Source organism: Geotrypetes seraphini, chromosome 2, assembly GCF_902459505.1.
Source record: "Geotrypetes seraphini chromosome 2, aGeoSer1.1, whole genome shotgun sequence".
Lineage (NCBI taxonomy): Eukaryota > Metazoa > Chordata > Amphibia > Gymnophiona > Dermophiidae > Geotrypetes > Geotrypetes seraphini.
The window spans coordinates 345,223,886-345,243,140 of NC_047085.1; positions in this window are offsets into that span (position 1 = coordinate 345,223,886).

Consider the following 19,255-nt stretch of genomic DNA (forward strand, 5'->3'; position numbering starts at 1 on the left):
CAACTGCATGGCGCCATTTATAGAATCACACCTAAGCAAAGTTAGGCATTGCTAAGCATCCTACAGGTAAGCGTCAGTATATTAAACCTGGCCTAATTTCCCATCACCTACCTCAGACACTTAGCAATACCTAAGTCAACCACATCTACTTATCAGTTAGGCGTCACTAAGCGCTGCACAGTATTCCACACATAACCCAAATTAAAATAATTTTTTTCCAGTGCAATAGGGGATGGTATCGAAACCATATGGTTGTCCATCTGTGCTTGTGAAAATACTACAAAAGATGTCAATCATATATTTTCAACTTCCCTTCCACAATCTCTGCTGCCTCTTCAGTTCTTCCTTCTACAGGCAAGCATGAAGGTGTCTTTCTGATCGATATTTATTTGTTTTGTGGTACCTTTTTTCATTTTTTTTGGGTTTGTGTTTTTTTACGTGGCTTCAAGGGACTGCTTTACCTCCTTGAAGAGGAGCAGACATTTAGTCTGCAGCTGCAAGTGTATCCTTTGGGGACCAGTACAGCCAGCCTGCTGAAGATTTGTGAAGTTCAGGCAACATATTCTTACACATGGGTTACGGAGCCCGGTACAGACACTGCTAAAAGTGTACTGTTACTTGAAACTTGTTAAGAAGCTTCGAGATTGCCTGCATCATACACATGAGTGCCTTCTGCCCAACATCGGCTCGCCGTTCCTAATTTTTTTGTTCTTCGCAAAGCGAAGAAGTTGTGTTTGGATTCTGTCCAAATTGTGTCCAACGTATTTTTTTTTCCTATCGGCTCAGTTTTCTTTGACTTCTCTCACCGCGGCTTTTTATTATTTTTATTATTAAGTTGCTGTGCTCGCGTTTCCATTCATTCTTTTATCCCCCCCCCCAAAAAAAAAAGTTTATTCGGTTTTTTCTTTCCAGTCAGCAGCCTTTTGGCCTAGGCCTGGCCGCTCACCTCGATCGGTACGTTGGACTTGGTTTTTTCTATGTCCCGGCCTCTTACCGGGTTCAAAAATTGTAACCAATGCAACAAGACCATTTCAATCACCGATCCCCATAGTCAGTGTATTGTTTATTTGGGTCCTGAACATTGCCCTGATGCTTGCTTGCGCTGTGCTACCCTTCAACCTCGAGCCTTTCGTCGACGCCTTGCCAAGTTTCTCCAACTTTTTGGCACTATGGATCAACCGCCTGAGAAGGTCTCAACCTCGGCTTTGGGGACGGCCTTGACATCTAAGTCCTCGACGCCAGCTTCTGCCTCCACCAAGGCCTCGACCTCGACATCTTCGGTCTCGAAGGCCTCGCCGGCAGTTCCTCTGAAGTCGTCCTCGACAGGTAAGTCTCCTGTCTCCTTCAGGTACCATTCCTAAGAAGTCTCCAGAGTCTCAGGCATCCCAGGCCATGTCCGTGGTCCTGCCAGCCTCTTCGAGACCTCTAGCTAAGCGTGCCTCCAAGCATCGGGAACACTCATCCTTGAGGTCGCCCTCCTTGGAGCGCACTGCTGCACCTTCGAGACCTGATTCCTTTGTCTCGGTGCCTATGTTCGAGGACATTTTAAAAGCCATTCTGACCACTCAGATTTCCTCGGTTGTGGCTCAACTCCTTCCATCCTCGACCCTGCTTCCTATGAGCCAGCCTGAGCAGCAGTCTGGGACTCCTGTCAAAGCACCTCGAGGCAAGTCTTGGAAGTCTCGCCGGTTCTCATCCAGTGACTCTTCACCTACTCCTCGGACACAGTCTCCTCCACCTCGACCGAAGCATCACTTAAGGCATTCAAGGCATCTCGCTTCCAAGCTTTCTCAGGAGACATCTCTGCAACAGAAACCCTCGCCTTCTCTGGATACTGAGACTTCTATGGCTCGTTTATCCAAGGCTACTGAGACTTCTTCCAAATCTAAACACAAGTCTCGCAAAGCTTTTACACCAGCTGCTTCTCCTCGAAGTCCATCAAGGTTGAGGACTCCTCCATCGAGACCGCCTCCAAGGGAGTCTTCTCCTCCTGCCTCGACCAACTCTGTTCCTCGAACCCCGGGAACCTCACCATCGAGGGTTTTGAAGCGCAAACACTCACTGACTCCGCCTCACGTAGGTAGTGCAGCTTCCTCAATCACTGTGCGCCTGGACTCTGAACCTCTGTCTCAGTATTCCAGAGAGGCTTCTCCGTCCTACTCAGTAGTTCCTCGGTCTCTCACTCCTTCTCTGGAAGGTGCCTCGACCTCAAAGTCTGCCTCTTTTGCCAGGTTCGTCTTCGACATGGGCAAAGCTCTTCAACTGGACACCAGGATATCCTGAGGAGGTAACTCCAAGCAATCATACAGATATAGGGCATGAATATGAGGACACTACAGGAGGTAATGAAAGGGATCAATTGGACACAAGAAAGGATGTGTGGACCACTAAATCCAGTACTTAAATGTATGTACACGAATCCAGAACTTAAATGTATGTACACGAATGCCAGAAGCTTAGGAAACAAAATGGGAGAGCTGGAAGAATTAGCAAGTAGACAACATCCGGATATCATAGGAATAACAGAAACATGGTGGAATGAAGAAAATGAATGGGACACAGCATTACAAGGATATAAACTATACAGAAGAGATAGGATAGGGCAGAAAGGGGGAGGTATTGCCCTATATGTCCAAGAGGAAATAGAGTCTGTTAGAGAAGGAGAGACAGAAGCAAATGGAAAACTAGAATCACTCTGGATAAAGATTCCTGGACATAAAGAGGCCGACACACAAATTGGCCTCTATTATCGTCCACCGGGACAGACTGAGGATGCAAATCAGGCAATGTGACGATCATGGGAGACTTTAACTTTCCGGGGATAAACTGGAATTTGGGAACGTCAAACTGCGGCAGGGAGATAAAATTCCTGGAAATGATAGGAGATTGCTTCATGAAACAAATGGTAGGAGTACCGACAAGAGGAAATGCAGTCCTGGACTTGGTCATAAATGGAATTTCAGGAAGAGCGACTGATGTAAAAGTTAAGGCCCCGATAGGGACAAGTGATCACAATATGATCTATTTTACCATTAGCATCGGAAAGGGGAAACCAATCAAGAATAAAGCCACGACCTTTAACTTCAAAAAAGGCAATTATGACAGCATGAGATCCATGGTTAGAAAACGGCTCAAGAAGAACAAAGCAGAAATCCAAACAGTTGATCAAGCATGGTCTCTGCTGAAAAACACCATCACAGAAGCACAGAAATTTTCACATACCGAAGATATCTAAAGGAAGGCGAAAGGAGAACCAGCGTGGTTATCAAAAGAGGTGAAAGATGCAGTGAGGGAGAAGAGGAACTCGTTTAAAAAATGGAAACGAGAAAAAACATCAGAGGCCTGGAACTGTCACAAAAGAGATCAGAAAAAGTGTCATAAAGTGGTAAGAGACGCCAAAAAAGTCTATGAAGAAAAGATAGCACAGGAAACCAAAAACTTCAAGCCCTTTTTTAGATATTTAAAAGGTAAGAAACCAGCAAGAGAGGCAGTGGGCCCTCTCGACGATCAAGGATAGAAAGGGTCAATTAAGGAGGATAAACAGGTTGCCGATAGGTTAAATTCATTCTTTGCCTCTGTCTTCACAAATGAGGACATTTCAACAGTGCCAGACACAGGAAAGATATTCACCGGAGGCATAGAAGAAAGCCTCACAACAGTAAATGTGACGTTGGACATGATATACTTTCAGATTGACAAACTGAAAAGCGACAAATCCCCTGGACCGGATGGAATTCACCCGAGGGTATTAAAGGAACTTAAGGTCGAAATTGGTGAATTGCTACAATCTGTGGCTAATATGTCAATTAAAACCGGTCAAATACCAGAAGACTGGAGGATAGCAAATGTTATCCCAATTTTCAAAAAAGGATCAAGAGGTGATCCAGGGAACTATCGACCTGTGAGCCTCACTTCGGTTCCTGGGAAGATAATTGAAACACTGATTAAAGACAACATTGTACAACATTTGGAGGATCACAACCTAATAAGGGCTAGTCAACACGGATTCAGGAAAGGGAAGTCATGTTTGACAAATTTACTACAATTCTTTGAGAAAGTGAACAAGCAAGTGGATAGTGGAGATTCAGTGGACATAGTTTACTTGGACTTCCAGAAAGCGTTTGACAAGGTTCCACATGCAAGGCTTATGAAGAAACTACTAAGCCATGGAGTAGGAGGAGAAGTGCACAGATGGATCGGCAAGTGGTTGGAGAACAGAAAGCAGAGGGTTAGCATAAATGGGAAATTCTCGGACTGGGAGAGGGTGACTAGCGGAGTGCCCCAGGGCTCGGTTCTTGGGCCTATCTTGTTCAATATTTTTATAAACGACCTGGAAGAGGAAACAACTTGCAATATAATAAAGTTTGCAGACGATACAAAACTATGTCGGGCTGTTGATTCTCAAAGGGACTGCGAGGAACTCCAGAAAGATCTGAACAAGCTAGAAGCATGGGCAACAAAGTGGCAGATGAATTTTAACATAAACAAATGCAAGGTGATGCATCTAGGAAAAAAAAAACAAAGAACACGAGTATAAGATGTTGGGGGTGACATTAGCAAAATGCGAACAAGAAAGGGATTTGGGGGTACTAATTGACAGAACCCTAAAGTCTTCGGCACAATGCGCGGCGGCGGCGGCGAAGAAAGCAAACAGGATGTTGGGCATGATTAAGAAGGGGATCACGAGTAGATCGGAAGATGTAATAATGCCACTTTATAGAGTAATGGTCAGACCGCAATTGGAATACTGTGTCCAACACTGGTCTCCATACCTCAAGAAAGATATAATTCTGCTGGAAAGGGTACAGAGGAGAGCCACGAAACTTGTCAAGGGATTGGAGAATTTGAGCTACAAAGAGCGCCTTAGGAAATTGGGATTGTTTACCCTCGAGCAGAGAAGACTGAGAGGGGATTTAATAGAGACTTTTAAAATAATAAAGGGATTTGATAAAATCGACCAAGAAGAAGCATTGCTAACTTTTTCGGATGTGACACGGACAAGAGGTCACAGACTGAAACTGAGTGGCAGCAGGTTCAGGACGAATGTCAGGAAGTTCTTTTTTGCACAGCGCATGCTGGGAATTTGGAATGCTCTCCCGGAGGATGTTGTGACAGAGATTACTGTTCTGGGATTCAAGCGCAAGTTGGATGCACACCTTCTTGCAAATTGTATTGAGGGCTATGGTATATCTGGGTCTCCAATCAGGAGTACCTAAATGGGCCGCCTCGTGTGCGGATCACCGGACTGGATGGACCTCGGTCTGATCCGGTGAGGGCTTTTCTTATGTTCTTATCTCCACTCTGATTTCAAATATACACCTGAATATTTGGCCGACATGGAGTTGCCTCATCCACCCAAGGAGACCTTGAGGCTTCCTAAGACTCCAGTCTTGAAGCAAACTTTTTTAAGGAATATGGAAACTCATTCCATTACAGCCATTCCATCCAAGCTGGAATCCAGATATCGCACAGTACCTTGCAAAGGCTTCGAGAAATCTCAATTGTCCCACCAGTCTTTGGTTGTGGAATCTTCTTTAAAGAAAGCTCATCCATCTAAGCTTTACGCTGGGATCCCTCCAGGCAGGGAGGGCCGTACCATGGACAAGTTTGGCCGTTGGTTATACCAGAATTCCATGATGGCTAACAGAATTCTCAACTATAACTACATTTTCACTGCTTATTTTAACCATTTCCTAAAATTGATGCCTAAGTTCTACCCGGCTCTGGAGGAACAAAGTCTTCCTGAATTTAAACAGATCATTAGAACTCTGTCTCAATTTCGACTCTTCATGCTGCAAGCCACATACGAAGCTTTTGAGCTCTCTTCTAGAGTTTCTGCCTTTGCAGTAGCCATACGCCGTCTCGCCTGGCTCCGCATTGTTGATATGGATCTGCAGGACCGTCTAGCGAACTTGCCTTGCCAGAGAAATGAAGTCTTTGATGATTCTACTGAAGCTGCTACAAAGCGCCTCTCTGAACATGAGCACTCTTTTGCTTCCTTGAAGCCTAAGACTCCTCCTACTCAGCCATACAAGCAACCACCACGTCGTTATCCCCAAAAAACAACACCAGCTTTTTCCAGGCCTCCGCCTAGAAGGCCTCCACAGCAACAACGACAGCAGAAGGCTCAGACTCCTGCTGCAACTAAACCTGCTCAGCCTTTTTGACATTCCCAGTCTGAGCATGCCAACCTCCCTGCATCAAAATTATCTTCTGCCCATAGGAGGTCGTCTTCACCAATTTTATCACCAGTGGGAGATGATCACCTCAAATCTCTGGGTTCTCACCATCTTTCGGGAGGGATAAGCTCTTCACTTTTTTCAGGTGCCTCCAGATCGCCCTCCAAGAGAGTGTCCTTCCAATTCGTCACAACTTCCCCTTCTTCAGGAAGCTCAGGCTCTTCTTTGCCTTCGAGCTGTCGAGGAGGTTCCTCTGAACCAACGGGCATGGGCTTTTATTCCCGTTATTTTCTAGTTCCAAAGAAGACGGGGGATTTGCGACCCATTCTGGACTTCAGAGCCCTCAACAAATTTCTAGTAAAAGAGAAGTTTTGGATGCTTTCTTTACCAACCTTATATTCCCTGATGGATCAGGGAGATTGGCTATGCTCTTTGGATCTCAAAGAGGCTTACACTCATATCTCGATTCATCCAGCCTCTCACAAATATCTTCAATTCCGGGTGGGGAATCTTCATATACAAAATAGAGTTCTTCCTTTCAGACTCGCCCTATCCCCCAGAGTCTTCACAAAATGTCTGGTGGTGGTAACTGCAGCCCTCCGTGCCCAGGGTCTTCAAGTTTTTCCATACCTGGACGACTGGCTCATCGAGGCCCCCTCTCAACAAGGGGTTATTGCAGCGACCCAACAGACTATTATGTTCCTCCAATGTTTGGGGTTCGAAGTCAACTTTCCAAAATCCCAGTTGACCCCATCTCAGTCTCTTCAGTTCATTGGGGCCACTGTGGGCACTATCCAACTCAGAGCATTTCTACCTCCACCACGTCGGGATACCCTTATTCGCCTTTGCCATCAAGTGTCAATTTCAGCAAGACAAATGATGGTTCTGCTCGGTCACATGGCTTCTACGGTTCACGTGACACCTTTTGCCAGACTTCACCTTCGCATACCTCAGTGGACCCTGACCTCTCAGTGGCAACAAGCTACTGATCCACTTTCTCAACATATTACAGTAACTCCTTTGTTGAAGCAGTCTTTCCACTGGTGGATGCCCTCTTCCAGTCTTTCCAGAGGTTTGCTGTTCCACACTCTCCCTCATCAGAAAGTTCTCACAACAGACTCGTCAACCTACGCATGGGGAGCCCATCTAGACGGTCTCTGTACCCAAGGTCATTGGTCTCCTGCAGACCGTCTTTGTCACATCAATCTGTTGGAACTCAGCGATTTTCCATGCTTTCAAAGCCTTTCAACACCTTCTTCACGACCAGGTAGTCCTTGTCCGGACGGACAACCAAGTTGCCATGTTTTGCAAAATTTCTTTTCTTAACTTGCCAACTCTCCCTCCATCCCATTATGCTTAGCTTGAAGGTCACCCACTGTTGAGAATATGCTGCTTGCTTGTCCTGGGATAAAGCACAGTTACTGACCGTAACAGTTGTTATCCAGGAACAATAGGCAGATTTTCTCACAACCCACCCTCCTCCCTGGTTGGCTTCTTAGCTAGATATCTGAACTGAGGTTCCTCACAGGAGATGCAGGCCCTAACTCAGGCGGGAAGGCACTCGCGCAGTGCAGCAATCAGAAGCTCTTACAAAGATCTTCAAGCAAGTCTGCTTTCGAGGCTGTCTGCTGCGGGGCTCCGTCGGTGATGTCACCCACTGTTGAGAATATGCTGCCTGCTGTCCCTGGATAACAACTGTTACGGTAAGTAACTGTGCTTTCTACACCACTCAGGATTTTGTAGACTTCAAACATATCTACCCTTAGCCGTTTCTTTTCCAAGCTGAAGAGCCATAACCTCTTTAGTCTTTCCTCATACTAAAGGAGTTCCATCTCCTTTATTATCTTGGTCATTCTTTGAACCTTTTCTAATGCTGCTATATCTTTTTTGAGATAAAGAGACTAGAAGTGAAAGCAATACTCAAGGTAAGGTCGCACCATTGAGCAATACAGAGGCATTATAACATTCTTAGTCTTGTTTACAATCCCTTTTCTAATAATTCCTACCATCTAGTTTGCTCTCTTGGTCGCCGCCGCTGCTGCACATTGGACAGAAGGTTTCAGAATATTGTCCATGATGATACCCAGATCTTTTTCTTGAGTGCTGACCCCCACAATGTACCCTAGTATCTGGTAACTACAATTTGGATTATTCTCACAATATGTATCATTTGCATTTGTCCACATTACATTTCATCTGCCATTTGGAGCCCAGTCTTCCAATTTCCTAAGGTCTTCCTGCAGTTTTTCACAGTCCGCATGTGTTTTAACAACTTTGAACAGTTTAGAGTCACGTGCAAGTTTAATCACCTCACTTGTAGTTCTGATTTCCAGATCATTTATAAATAAATAGCACCGGTCCCAGTACAGATCTCTGCGGCACACCACTATTTACCCTCCTCCATTGAGCAAAATGGCCATTTAACCCTTTGTCTTCTGTCCGATAACCAATTCTTAATCCACAATTGAACATTGCCTCCTATCCCATGACTCTTTAAATTTCTCAGGAGCCTCTCATGAGGATCGTTGTCAAAAGCTTTCTGGAAATCTATATACACTACTCAATCGGCTCGCCTTTATCCACATGTTTATTCATACCTTCAAAGAAGTCAAGCAAATTAGTGAGGCAAGACCTCCCTTTGTTGAACCCATGCTGACTGTCTCATTAAATCATGTTTGTCTACAAGTTCCACAATGTTATTTTTTATATTTGTTTCTACTATTTTACTCTATAGAAATTAGCTAATAAAGCTTGCTCTTTTAAGATCTAAAATTAAAACGCGGCGGCGTTCAAATCGGCTTCTCTTATCTTGTTTCTTTCTTTTCAGGATAGCAAGCAGGATCGGGAGGCAGGCAGGAAGCCAGGGCTGAGAGGAGAGACACTAGGACAGCAGGCAGAGGACAGGAGGGGTGGAAGACTGATCGGGGTAGCGGCGAGAGTAAGCTCCGCCCACCCACACCGCGTCAGAGGTCGCTTCAGTGCCCAGGCTCCCCCTTAAAAGGCAGGAAGCCTGAGCATGAGGCAGACCGCGGCGGTGTTCAAATCGGCTTCTCTTATCTTGTTTCTTTCTTTTCAGGATAGCAAGCAGGATCGGGAGGCAGGCAGGAAGCCAGGGCTGAGAGGAGAGACACTAGGACAGCAGGCAGAGGACAGGAGGGGTGGAAGACTGATTGGGGTAGCGGCGAGAGTAAGCTCCGCCCACCCACACCACGTCAGAGGTCGCTTCAGTGCCCAGGCTCCCCCTTAAAAGGGGGCGGCCGTTCGGCGTGCGGCGAAGGCGAGCGGCAAAGGCGCTCGCCTTAGTGAGGGCGCCTTTGCGAAGGAGCCGAGAGAAGGAGCCAGGAGTCCCGGCTGCGCAGCAGCAACTTCAATTTTCAACCTTCAATCTTCCTAATTAAATTCTAAAAAAATAAAAATAAAAAAAAATAAAAAATCTATCCTTTCTTCTATACTCATTATTTCTTCTCTCTCTACTTCTCCACCTAGCTGCACGTCGGGCACACTCCAGCTCACAACTTTAAATCACAAGGAAGGAAAAATGGAGGCAGCAGAAGGCCAGCGAAGCTTTCCAGTATACTGCATTGACTGTCACATGTATGAATACCTCCCTTCTGGGAGGCAGGCCTACATGTGCAGTCGATGTCAGGAACTGGCTAGCCTAAGGAAGGAGGTCGGGAGACTGCAGATCAAAGTACAAGAACTAGAGGGACTCCGCTCCATAGAGGAACCAAGGGAATTTGAACCAACTGAGGACACCAACAGAGAAAACCACATCAACGAACAGGTCAGAGAGCTCGAAAGATTCATCGAGGAGGCCTGCAGGATGGTAGAAACACAGGATCACCCGCTCTTCAGAAGGGAACAAACGGATGAAGGACAGGACCAGCCAGGAGCCTCCAGGACCCACCAGGAGCCGAAGGGAAGGAACCTTGCGGAGAAACCAATCAGGAGAAAGAAGGATTGGAGGACCCAATCATTGACACAGACCTGAGACCCAGGAGGAAGCTGAGGAGAGGAAAATCTGCTATCGTGGTGGGAGACTCAATCCTGAGAGAGGTGGACAGTCACATAGCAGGAGGCAGAGCGGATCGCCTAGTGACATGTCTCCCAGGGGCGAGGACAAAGGACATCTCCGACAGAATCGAGAGAATTATGGAGGGAGCTGAGACAGAGGAAACAGCAGTGATAATCCACGTCGGAACCAATGACGTCAGCAGAAGAAATTTCAACATGACTACACTGACCGAGCAGTTTAAGATCCTGGGGAGGAAGCTGAAGCTGAGGACAGGGAAGATAGCCTTTTCAGAGATCCTGCCAGTACCAAGGGCAGATGCAAGGAGGCAGACCGAGCTGCAAGCAACAAATGGATGGCTGAGGCGATGGTGTGATGAGGAGGGTTTCCTCTTTGTACGGAACTGGTCAACCTTCCTGGGGAAAAACAAGCTCTACAGGAGAGATGGACTCCATTTGAGCACGGCTGGGACGAGGATGCTGGCACGAAACTTCCAGACCTGCATAGACATGACTTTAAACTGATAACAAGGGGAAAGCCGACAGTCGATCTCACCTCGACACATCGGACCACAGTATCGAACAAGGATACTGAAACAGGAAAGGGCGATAGTGGACTAGAGACAAAATGGACACTTTATGGACATAAACCCAAAGATGCAGTACAGGGACCCGAGAGGAAATCAGAGCAAAAGAGCAAGACAAGGAGGAAACAGCTGGAACCAGAGGGCTATCAAAGAACAAAGAAGTGGGCAGAGGACAGGATAGACACACCACAGGAGGCAGACCGTGAGGAGGCAGCCCGTGAGGAGACCAGCAAGGGCATCAAATCAAGAGTAGATCCAAAAGAAAAGGTAACAAACTGGGACTTAAATTGCCTATATACAAATGCTAGGAGCCTAAGGACTAAAATGGGGGAGCTAGAAGTTATAGCCAGAAATAAGGACCTAGACATAATAGGAATCACAGAGACATGGTGGTCAGAGGACAACAAATGGGATGTGGCCCTGCCAGGGTACAAACTCTACAGGAGGGACAGGGCACACAAGAAGGGGGGAGGAATAGCACTGTATATAAAGGACTCCATTCCTTCATCCAGAACAGAAACAACAATAAGGGCAGACAGTCTGGAGTCACTATGAGTTAAGCTCACAGGAGGGGAAGGAGCTGACATCAAATTGGGACTGTACTATCGCCCACCAAGACAGCCAGAAGCAAACGACCTGGACCTGGAGGCCGAACTGAGGCAGGTGTGCAAAAGTGGAAGGGTGGTGGTTATGGGGGATTTCAACTATCCGGGAATAGACTGGGACATTGGGCTCTCAAATTGCACGAGAGAAACTAAATTCCTAGAGGCAATAAGGGACTGTTTCATGGAGCAGCTGGTCACGGAACCAACACGAGGGGATGCCACTCTAGACCTAATCCTCAACGGACTAGAAGGACCCGCAAAGGAAGTGGTGGTAATAGCACCATTAGGGAACAGCGATCACAACATGATCCAGTACAAATTAAACATGGGAACATCAAAGGTGAAAAGAACCACAACGACAGCACTCAACTTCAGAAAAGGAAACTACAAAGACATGAGGAAAATGGTAGGAAAAAAGCTCAGCAACAGCTCAGGGAAAGTGAAGACCGTAAAGGAAGCCTGGACACTGCTTAAAGGCACAATGCTCGAGGCGCAAGACCTGTACGTCCCAAGGTTTAGGAAAGGGTGCAAAAAAAATCAAACTAGAAACCTAGCATGGATAACTACTGCAGTTAAAAAGGCGATAAGCAACAAGAAATCATCCTTCAAGAAATGGAAAAGGAACCAACAAAGGAAAACCAGGAAGAGCACAAAAGACACCAGAAAGAATGTCATCAAGAGGTCAAGAAAGCAAAGAGAGAATATGAGGAAAGACTGGCAGGAGAAGCAAGAAACTTCAAACCCTTCTTCAGGTATGTGAAAGGGAAACAACCAGCCAGAGAGGAAGTGGGACCACTGGACGACGGAGACAGGAAAGGAGCGATAAAGGAGGAAAAAGAGATAGCTGAAAGGTTAAACAAATTCTTCTCGTCAGTCTTCACCAGAGAGGACACATCCAATATCCCAGAACCCGAGGTGATTATAAACGGAGAACACGACGAAAGGCTGGTACAACTAGAGGTAAGCAAAGAGGATGTCCTCAGACAGATAGACAGACTAAAGAGCGACAAATCACCAGGCCCGGACGGCATCCACCCAAGGGTACTAAAAGAACTGAGAAACGAAATAGCAGAGACACTTCGCCAAATATGTAACCTCTCCCTAAAAACTGGGGAGATCCCAGAGGACTGGAAAATAGCAAATGTCACGCCCATCTTTAAGAAGGGATCAAGGGGTGACCCGGGAAACTACAGGCCTGTGAGCTTGACCTCGGTTCCTGGAAAGATGATGGAAGCAATGGTAAAGGACACAATCTGCGAACACATAGAAAGCAATGGACAACTGAAGGCGAGCCAGCATGGCTTCTGCAAGGGAAGGTCATGCCTCACGAACTTGCTGTACTTCTTTGAGGGAATAAACAGTCAGATGGATAAGGGTGAATCCATAGACATCATTTACCTTGACTTCCAAAAAGCCTTCGACAAGGTACCACACGAACGGCTACTTAAAAAACTGTGGAACCACGGGGTGCAAGGGGATATCTACCGATGGATCAAACACTGGCTAGTGGGCAGGAAACAGAGGGTTGGAGTCAAGGGCCAATACTCAGATTGGCAATGGGTCACGAGCGGAGTTCCGCAAGGGTCGGTGCTGGGACCTCTACTATTCAATATATTTATTAACGATCTGGAAACGGGGACAAAATGTGAGGTTATCAAATTTGCTGATGACACCAAACTCTTCAGCAGGGTTAGAAACACGGAAGACTGTGAAGACCTACAAAGGGACCTAACGAGACTGGAAGACTGGGCAAAAAAGTGGCAAATGAGTTTTAACGTAGAGAAATGCAAGGTCATGCATGTAGGGAAAAAGAACCCGATGTTCAACTACAAAATGGGGGGAACACTGCTAGGGGTGAGTAACCTGGAAAGGGACTTGGGGGTGATGGTCGACTCATCACTGAAACCATCGGCGCAATGTGCGACAGCCTCAAAGAAAGCAAACAGAATGCTGGGCATCATCAAAAAGGGTATCACAACCCGGACGAAGGAAGTCATCATGCCGCTGTATCGCGCAATGGTGCTCCCGCACCTGGAGTACTGTGTTCAATACTGGTCGCCGTACCTCAAGAAGGACATGGCGGTACTCGAGGGAGTGCAGAGGAGGGCGACTAATGTAATTTGCCTTGAGCTGCAACTGGAAAAAAAAATAATAATAATGACCTAAATACATTCCTTTCCCTGATTCCTATTTCCCTTATAACTCTTGGCTTCTCTCTTATTAAACTCTCACCCTACCTTGGTATGCAACCCTGTCCAACTTTCCCGCCATTGGATTTCTCGTGTGATAGGACCCTGAAATGCACTCCTAAACCTTGCTTTTTTCTCCCAATCCTGGGCTGGCAGCAACAGTTCTAGAGCAGCATTTAATAGTTCACCTTTCACCCACTGTTATGTGGGTCCAGTCTTGCAAGATTTATTTATATGCAGTGTTTTTCAACCGCTGTTGCCTGGTGTGCCGCAGGGCCGCCATCAGGGCAGTACTACCAGTCCTGCATTCAGGGGCCCGGAGCTGACAGGGGGCCCGGGCTCCCCCAGGGTCCTAGGCAGTGTTCTAAGGCAGGGGCGCCAGTAGCTCGCCAAGGCAAAGTGAGTCGATCACCCAGGACTCACTTTGTCTTGGCGATCTAATCTATCGAGCCGATAAGTCTTCTTCTCCCCGACGTCAATTCTGCAGTCGGAGAGGAAGTTCGGGCCAGCCAATCGCTGCCTGGCTGGGCGGAACTTCCTCTCCGATTGCAGAATTGACGTCAGGGAGAGCATGCGTCGGCGTCGGCTTTGGGGCCTGTTATCCATAGGTGGGTCCTGTTCCCCGATGGCAGTGGCAGTGGCTTGGGGAACGGCAGGGAGAAAGAAAGAAAGGGGGCAGGCAGGGAAACAGAAGGAAAGAAGAGAAACAGAAAAAAAGAAAGAAAGGTCAGGGAGAGAGGAAGAAAAAGTTGGGGGAGGGAATGAGGTGTGGAGGAGAGAAAGCATACAGGCTGATAGAAGGGAAGAAAGATTGAAAAAGGAGGACTTAAGTGGGAAAACTGCACAAGTGTCTGCACCGATGGAGCTGCAGCCATGGTCGGGTGCACCAAAGGCTTTGTAAGCAGAGTGAAGGAAAGAAATCCAGATGTGATTGTTACGCATTGTTTTTTACACCGCGAGGCCCTCGTAGCCAAGACTTTACCAGCAGTCCTAGTTCATATGTTGGATGATGTTGTGTGCATGGTAAACTTTGTAAAGTCACGACCCGTGAAAAGTCGCATATTTGCAGCTTTGTGTGAGGAGATGGGAGCGAAGCATAAAACCTTGCTGTTTCATACGGAGGTCCGGTGGTTGTCGCGTGGCAAGGTCTTGGTTCGTGTGTATGAGCTGCGGGAGGAACTTAAAGTGTTTCTGACAAATGAGAGGTCAGATTACGCAAAGCAGCTTGCAAGTGATGAGTGGTGTGCAAGGCTGGCATACCTGGCAGATATATTTTATCATCTGAATGAACTGAACACACGAATGCAAGGCCGAAGTGAAAACCTGCTTACAAGTACAGATAAAATAAATGGATTCCGTTCAAAGGTGCAACTCTGGCATCAACACGTGGAAAGTGGCAATCTTGAAATGTTCACACTCACCAAGCAATGGCAAGGTGTTCACACTGCTGCACTATGTGAGATAATAGTTAAACATTTAAAAACTCTTGAGGAGAAGTTGTCATTTTATTTCTCTTCAGTCTCCACTGAATGCCTTGACTGGGTTAGAGACCCTTATAGCTCAGCATCAGTTGGTGGAAAGGACATGACTTTACAGGAGCAGGAGGAACTAACTGAACTGAGACAAAATCGTGGTTTCAAGCTAAGATTTGCTGATCTACCTTTGGACAGTTTTTGGTTGGATACCGCCAAGGAGTTCCCCCTTCTGGCAAACAAAGCTATTTTGACATTGCTCCCATTTTCCACTACATATCTGTGTGAGATTAGCTTTTCAAGCATGATTGCTATAAAAACCAAATACAGAGAGAGACTGAGAGCTGTTGACGAAGAGCTACGTGTGTGTCTTTCTTCGATTCCAGCCAGAATATCAGCTTTGTGTTCAGCCAAACAGGCCCAGGTTTCGCACTGAATAAAGTATTTTATAATTTTTTACTATTCTGTTTACTTAATATTTCATAATAAAGTAATTATAAAATACTTTCTTTGTGTTTATTTGATTCCTATTCAAGAGAATTACTTTATATATAGTCAATATAGGCACAGAGTTAAATTTTTTAACATTTTCTAATGGTGGTGTGCCTCGTGATTTTTTTCATGAAACAAGTGTGCCTTTGCCCAAAAAAGGTTGAAAAACACTGATCTAATGTACCTGGAACAGTGGAGGATTAAGTGACACACTAGATACTCACACGCAAACTTAATTTTCCCATCTGTTTAAAGGATGCAAATTTTAAAAATATAATATTTTCTATCCTATCATGCAGCATTCTGGGGTAAAGATTTAGACCTTCAAACTATTACCTCCAGCACCTATTTAGAATTTAGAAGACATTTAAAAATATATTTGTTTACTAAATATTTGAGTAACTAAGCTATTCCATTCAATTGTAATAATTTTTTATTTTGTAAACCGCATAGAGCTTTACACTCATGTGGTATAAAAGCCAATTTTTACATTATCACAGGGTTTGAACCCACAACCACAGGGTGCCAAGGCTGTAGCTCTAACCAATGCACCATACTCTTCTCAGATTGGCTCTGGTAACAGTGGGAGGATGATATGCTATTACTGTTGGTGCCATTCTTTGACCTTTGTACTTTTTCTTCAGTTATCATTCACACCAGAGATATATGGATCAAAATGAAGGCAATAGATGCAATGGTGTGGGATTGCTACTGCTGTGACATTGACAATTTTAGAGAGAGAGAATGCCACTGAATGGTGCAGCATAGCAGAGAGAGTAACAAATTTTTTTGAGCTGGTCATCTTGTAATGATGTCTATGCTTTTGAGCTTGTGTGCCAAATGTGAACACTGAATATTGTACTTAGGAGAGATTAATTCCTGAGCATTAACAAAAAAAAAAAAAAAAAAGAAAATTTGGGGCCATGGTATTACTGCTCAAATTTCCTACTTGGGGAAAAATTCAAACATTTCCCTGTATGTAGGAATCCAGAGTTGCTTGATTGTTTTCTAGTGCAATACTGCCATCTGCTGCCACTTTTACTCAAATGTTATTTCCTCATTCATAATATAGTTTAGCGTCTTGTGACATGATAAATGCATGACAGAAAAAAAAATCAAAAAAATTTTTTTAATTAAAAAAAAGATCTATAAGAACCTGCTTCTACTATATTGTTTCAACCAACCTGAATGGCTTGTATAAGGAGTGAGAGAGTCAGTGGTTCAATGCTGTAGTGAAGTGATTAGCATATATTTCCCATCATGCAGTAAGATGGCATTGTATTATATTTTTCCCCCCCTTATTTACATTTCCAACTGAATAAAAAAATATTCTTTCTAGATGAAGTATTGAAATATGTTATGTGTATTTATGGAAATTAATGTGAGAATTTGGTTGGTTATAAAAAATTTGACTATAACTTGTTTGCTATTTGGATATTAGAGGTTTATATACAGATTTAGTCATTCACCATTTCAGTTGGTCCGATGGTAGTAGGTTATCATATGTTGTGGTTTTCACAAACAAATTATTTCTGCCTCCAAAAGTTTAAATACACCCCACTATCACCTTTGACCACTTACTTTTGGTTCTCAACCTATGATTTTCTTACTTTTGGTTCTTAACCTATGATTTTATTTAATTTATTTTTTGCCATGGTCCTCAGAAAAATGTATTTAAATGCTTAAAATACATAAATATAGATTGTATTACAAAGAAACCCAATTATGTTCAAATACAGTTATTTAGATATTAAAAAATAAATCATGCTTTTGGAGAAAAACAAACTCCACCTAACTACCCTGTTTCCCCAAAAATAAGACCTAGCCTGAAAATAAGCAATAGTTAAGATCAACCCTCGAAGCCCCCCCTCCCCGAATGTCCTTGACACTCCATGACGACATCCCTGACACTAGTGCTGTCTGATTCGCCGAAAAAATCAGACTCGCCAATTCAGTGACCCCCACCCCGGTGAGACCTGGCAGATCTCCGCATCAAGGCGTCCTAAAGCAGCGGCAGTGGAAGCGCTCTGAATGGGCTACTTCGCGGCCTTCCCCAGTGGGGCCTTCCCTCTGCTGCATCCTGAGTGGGAAAGGCCGCGAAGAAGCCCATTCAGAGCGCTGCTGCTGCTGCTGTTTTTGGAGGCCTCGGACCGGAGATATGTCAGTCTCACGGTGGGAAGGTCGGTGGGGTTCTGCTGCACAGGGGGATGGGAGGGAGGGATAGAAAGATGCTGCCCACGGGGATGGGTGAGAGGGTAGGAAAGATGCTGCACATGGGGGGGGGGAAGAAAGGAAAGAGGAAGAATTGGGGTGGAGGAGAGGATGGGAGAGACTATTCTTGTACAGTCAGGGAGAGGGAGAGGGAAAGGGAGCTGCTTTGGGGGGAGGGGTGTGCTGGGGGCAGACAGCTTTGCTCTGGGGGGGAAGACAGAAGGAGGCCACTAAGAGACAGTCAGGGATCACGTCAGAGGGAACATGCTACCGAGATGCAGAGCGGCCTGCGAAGTTCGCTACAGCCAGCCGCGATCCTCAGCAGGCTGCTTTGAAGAGGAGGGCAGACACAAACAGACCAGGAAGCTGGATGCTGGACAGGGGGGAGCAGTTAAGGGGTGCTGCTGGACAGGGGAGATGTAAAACGAAGGGTGAAGGGCTGCTGCTGGACAGGGGGAGCAGGGAAAGAGTGCTGCTGGACAGGGGAGATATAAAATGAAGGGAGAAGGGCTACTGCTGGACAGGGGGAGCAGGCAAGGGGTGGTGGTGGACAGCCGAGGAAAGAGAGACAGAAAGAAAGAAAGACAGACACACACACACATCTATTCTAGCACCCATTAATGTAACGGGCTTAAAGACTAGTTTATACATAAAAGGCCAAGATTAAAAATTCAGCTTTCAAACAGTCCTTTCAATAAGGTCTGACTCTGAAGTAATCAAAAGCACTTTACATATCTTTGTGTTCTGAATAGAAGCTTTAGATGACACAGATCAGAATAATTTAAAATATTACATATAAATGTGGGTAGTATGTGCTGGGTTGTGCTCATGTTTAGGACAATATAGGGAGATCTGTTGACAATGTGCATATGTGGAAGTAGGAAGGATATTGGTGAAAAAGTTGAAGAAGTAGGGGGAGTAGGGAATGCATGGAAAATGTGGAAGGAAAATACACTAGGGAATAGACCACCAGGGAATTGTTAAGGTTCGGGGAGGGGGAGGCTCAGGCTTGGGTAAGGCCAGGGTTACCAGATGTCCAAATTTACCCGGACCTGTCCTCTTTTTAGAGGACTGTCCAGGTGTCCAGATGGGTTTTGAAAAACATTGCACTTGGAGCCACATCTGGAGGGCATTTGCGTATAAGCAGATGTGATGTGATGATGTCACACACATGCACGCATGTGTGTGATGTCATTGAGTTGCATCTCACATATGCAGATGCCCTCCAGACGCAGCCCCAAAGAGACAAGGTTTGTGTGAATAGAACGGGGCTGGAGGCAGAGCAGGGCAGGGCCACACGTCCTAATTTTTTCAATAATCTGGTAACTCTAGACAAGGCAGGGTCTGGGGGTCATGGACTTCTGCTTCTGTGCTGAGGGCCCAATACTCAAAAGCTTACTATGCCAGTAAGACTGGTTGTAGCCAGTGGCATAGTAAATGGGGGGGGGGGGACGGACGGACTGCCACGAGCGCCATCTTGGCGGAGGCACTGTCACTTGTCCACCCCTC